The sequence below is a fragment of the Muscardinus avellanarius genome (genome assembly GCF_963383645.1).
Source record: "Muscardinus avellanarius genome assembly, chromosome: 3".
In the NCBI taxonomy this organism is placed as follows: Eukaryota; Metazoa; Chordata; class Mammalia; order Rodentia; family Gliridae; genus Muscardinus; species Muscardinus avellanarius.
Window position 1 is genome coordinate 103578471 of NC_137788.1, and position 4075 is coordinate 103582545.

The window sequence follows — 4075 nt, forward strand, 5'->3', positions numbered from 1 at the left end:
TCTAGAGAGGGCAGAGGCCGGAGGGTGGCTCAGGACCCTCGATAAGCATTCACTGTCTAACTCCTGTATTCAGCACGGGGACGTGCCTCTCCTTTACAGGGCTCTGTCAATTCCTAGGGCTGCCATAACAAAGTATCACAAAGTAGGTGTGTTAGTCAATTTTGTGTCACGGTGACAAATACCTGAGAAAAACAACTTAGAGGAGGAACTGAGGTAGGGTAGGAGAAATAAAACGTTAGGTAGAAAGGAGACAGACTGGGAAGGAAAAAAATATATGATTTAACAATCTAAAGCCGGGCGTGGTGGCACAGGTTTGTAATCCCAGTAGTTGGGAGGCTGAGACAGGAGGATCCAGGTTCGCAGCCAGCCTCAGCTACTTAGTGAGACCATGTTTCAAAATAAAAAATAAAAAATAGGGCTAGGGGTATAGCTCGAGGTATAATGCCCCTGGGTTTCTCTTCCCCAAACCTGGGAACTTCTCAGGACTCTCCATGGAACTATTGTGTTTTCTCATGACAGACTTATTTGGACTCAGTTTCAGAGGTGTCAGTCCATGGTTGGCTGGCTCCAAGGTAAAAACATCATGGTGGAAAGGTGTGGCAGAGAAAAGCTGCTCAGCTCCTGGGAGCCAAGGGTGGGGGAGAAAACGGAGGCGTCAGGGACCAGATAAACCCTCCTAGGGCATGCCCCCATCACCTGCTTCCTCCCTCTTGGTCCCACCACCCAAGAATCTGTTCTGTCAACCCGTCAAATGCATGAATTCACTGATGAGCCTACAGCCCTCACGATCCTCAGAGCCTCAGCCCTGGTCGCTGCTGCACTGGGGAGAAAGCCTTTTACTATGTGAGCCTTTGGGGGGACATTCAAGAGCCAACCCATGATACTACTAGGTGACCTAGTAGAACTGTATGGCCCACTGGGCATGGTTCTGCACGCCTGTAATCCCAGTACTTGAGAGGCTGAGACAATAGTATCACAGGTTCAAAGACAGCTTCGGAAAACCACATCATCATAGCAATAGATGCTGAAAAAGCATTCGACAAAATCCAACACCCATTTATGTTAAAAACACTGCAAAAAATTGGGATAGAAGGAAAGTACTTCAACATCATTAAGGCAATATACTGCAAACCCAAAGCCAACATTATATTGAATGGGGAAAAACTGCAAGAATTTCCGCTACAGTCAGGAACAAGACAAGGATGCCCACTATCACCACTCCTTTTCAATATAGTCCTTGAGACTCTTGCTGCAGCAATCAGACAAGAGAAGGAAATCAAAGGAATTCACATAGGAAGAGAGGAATTAAAATTATCCTTATTCGCAGATGACATGATCCTTTATCTGGAAGACCCAAAGAACTCAACCAAAAGACTTCTGGACCTGATTGACAAATTCAGCAAAGTCGCAGGTTACAAAATCAACCTAAAGAAATCAGTGGCTTTTCTTTATGCCAACAACGAATCCACAATGAAAGAAATAAAAACAACAATTCCATTCACTATAACCTCAAAACCAATAAAATACCTAGGAATAAACCTAACCCAAGATGTAAAAGACCTCTACAACAAAAACTATAAAACATTAAAGAAAGAAATTGAAGAAGACCTTGGAAGATGGAAAGATCTCCCGTGCTCATGGATAGGCAGAATAAATATCATCAAAATGGCCATTCTGCCAAAACTGATCTATAGGTTCAATGCAATTCCCATTAAAATACCAGTGACATTCTTCAGAGACCTAGAAAAATCAATCATGAATTTCATATGGAGAAAGAAAAGACCTAGAATAGCCAAAGCAATTCTCAATAACAAGAAACACGCAGGAGGCATTACAATCCCAGACTTCAAACTATACTATAGAGCAATAGTAGTAAAAACAGCATGGTACTGGCACAAAAACAGATATACTGACCAGTGGATTAGAATAGAAGATACAGAAACAAACCCACACATCTTTAGTCAATTAATCTTTGACAAAGGGGCCAAACACATACGCTGGAGAAAAGACAGCCTTTTCAACAAGTGGTGCTGGGAGAACTGGCTAACCATTTGTAAAAAGATGAATCTAAACCCCTATATCTCACCAAACACAGGAATCAACTCAAGATGGATCAAAGACTTAGAAATTAGACCTGAGACTGTGAAGCTAGTAGAGGAAAGCATAGGTTCAACACTACAACATATTGGCACAGGCAGTAACTTTCTCAACAAAACCTCCAAAGCTCAGGAAATTAAAGCAAGAATAAACAAGTGGGATAACATCAAACTAAAAAGTTTCTTCTCATCAAAGGAAACTATCAATAACCTAAAGAGGAAGCCTACAGAATGGGAAAGGATCTTTACCAGCCACCATTCTGATAGGGGGCTAATATCCAGAGTATACAAAGAGCTCAAAAGACTCTACACTAGCAAAACAAACAACCCAATCAAGAAATGGGCAAATGAACTAAATAGACACTTCACAAAAGAAGAGACACAAAGGGCTAATAGATACATGAAAAGATGTTCTTCATCACTGGCCATCAGGGAGATGCAAATCAAAACTACACTGAGATTCCATCTAACCCCAGTCAGAGTAGCAAGCATAAAGAAATCAAATAACAACAAATGCTGGCGAGGATGTGGGGAAAGAGGAACTCTTTTACACTGTTGGTGGGAATGCAAACTAGTTCAACCACTATGGAGATCTGTGTGGAGATTCCTAAGAAAGGTGGGAATAGATCCACCATATGATCCAGCTATACCACTCCTGGGTATCTTTCCAAAGGAGTTGAATTCAGAGAACTACAGCAACATATGCATACCTATGTTCATAGCAGCACAATTTGTAATAGCCAAAATATGGAACCAACCCAGATCACCATCAACAGATGAATGGATAGCAAAACTATGGGAAATACACACAATGGAATTCTATTCAGCCATAAAGAACAAAATTATATCATTTGAAAGAAGATGGAAAGCCCTGGAGAACATTATGTTAAGTGAGATCAGCCAAGCACAGAAGAAGAAGATACATATGTTTCCTCTAATATGCCCAAACTAGGAAACACAAAGAATACCAGAGGGACTCCAGATATTGAAGGGGAAATACTAGCTAAGTTTGGATGGTAAGATAGGAGAGGAGGAAGGCCGGTCTCGATTAATAAGGGTCTACACTTGAACATGTGTAAAATTATGAATAAGACATGGTTAACCTGGACAACCATTGGTGTGTGTGTGGGGGGAAATGTGGGCGGGGGGGGGAGGGCACCAAATATAGTGTAAATGTATACTATTTATGTTCAATAAAAAAATTGTTATATTAAAAAAAATAAATTAAAAAAAAAAAAAAAAAGACAGCTTCGGAGCCGGGCGTGGTGGCGCATGCTTGTAATCCCTGCGCTTGGGAGGCTGAGACAGGAGGATCACACAGGTTCGAAGCCAGTCTCGGCTACTTAGTGAGACCCTGTTTCCAAATAAAATATAAAATAGGTCTGGGAGTATAGCCCGGAGGTAGAAAGCCTCTGGGTTCCACCCTTAGTACCACCAAAAAAAAACCCCCAAAACCCAAAAAACAAAAAACAAAAACAAAGACAGCTTTGGCAAATAATGAGACTCTCATCAACATAGCGAGACCCTGTTTCAAAAAAAAAAAAAAATAGGGCTGGGGTGTAACTCAGAGGTAGAATGTCCCTGGGTTCAATCCCCAGTAAAACACACACACACACACACACACACACACACACACACACACACACACACACAATGCTAAGGGTTAGGTAGGCCAGAGGTCCAAAGTCAAGGTTTGTCAGCAGGGCTATGTTCTCCCTGAAGGTTCTAGAAAGAATCTTCATCTTTCTCCCAGCTTCTGGAAGTTGCCAATGATCCTTGGTGTTCCTTGGCTTATAGACTCATCATTTCAATCTGTCTTCATGTATTTTTCCCTCGGTAAGTCTTTACAATGTCTTTCCTCTGTGTGTCTTATTTCTCTCTCTCTCTTTCCTTTTTGTACTGAAGAGTGAACCCAAGGGCATTCTTTCTCTGAGCTACACACCCAGGCCTTTTTATTTGGAAACAAGAAGGGTCTAAGT